Here is a 370-nt window from a genome sequence, read left to right on the forward strand (position 1 = left end):
AATCCCCAACAGTGGTAACTCTGCTTCAGTGTTACTTTAACACTCTGTAGATTGGGACATATGTACTCTGAGCAGAGTTGATTTAACTCTCGGGGATTTTGCTGTGTGCCTTATGTATAACTGCTTTAAATTACTTTTTTTTCCCATATCAATCTACACTCCATACACCATATCGACAAAGCAAAAACAGAATTGTCACAACCTCATAAATTTATTAAAAATAAAAAAACTGAAATAAGTACATTACATAAGTATTCATACCCTTAACTAAATATTTAGCTGAAGCACCTTTACAGCCTCAACAATTTTTTGTTTGATGCGACAAGCTTTGCTCATCAGCATTTGGCAATTATCTGCCATTCTTCTCCTC

At 34.6% G+C, this 370-nt stretch overlaps 1 protein-coding gene across 2 annotated transcripts in view; it reads left to right on the top strand.

The window, feature by feature from the left end:
- The window catches only part of gldn (gliomedin), a 7,491-nt gene that overhangs the window by 3,375 nt on the left and 3,746 nt on the right, over positions 1-370 (top strand). The gene's annotated exons all lie outside the window — the stretch shown is intronic.

Source organism: Sinocyclocheilus rhinocerous, unplaced genomic scaffold (assembly GCF_001515625.1).
Source record: "Sinocyclocheilus rhinocerous isolate Xijiao unplaced genomic scaffold, SAMN03320098_v1.1 scaffold1430, whole genome shotgun sequence".
NCBI classification, from domain to species: Eukaryota; Metazoa; Chordata; class Actinopteri; order Cypriniformes; family Cyprinidae; genus Sinocyclocheilus; species Sinocyclocheilus rhinocerous.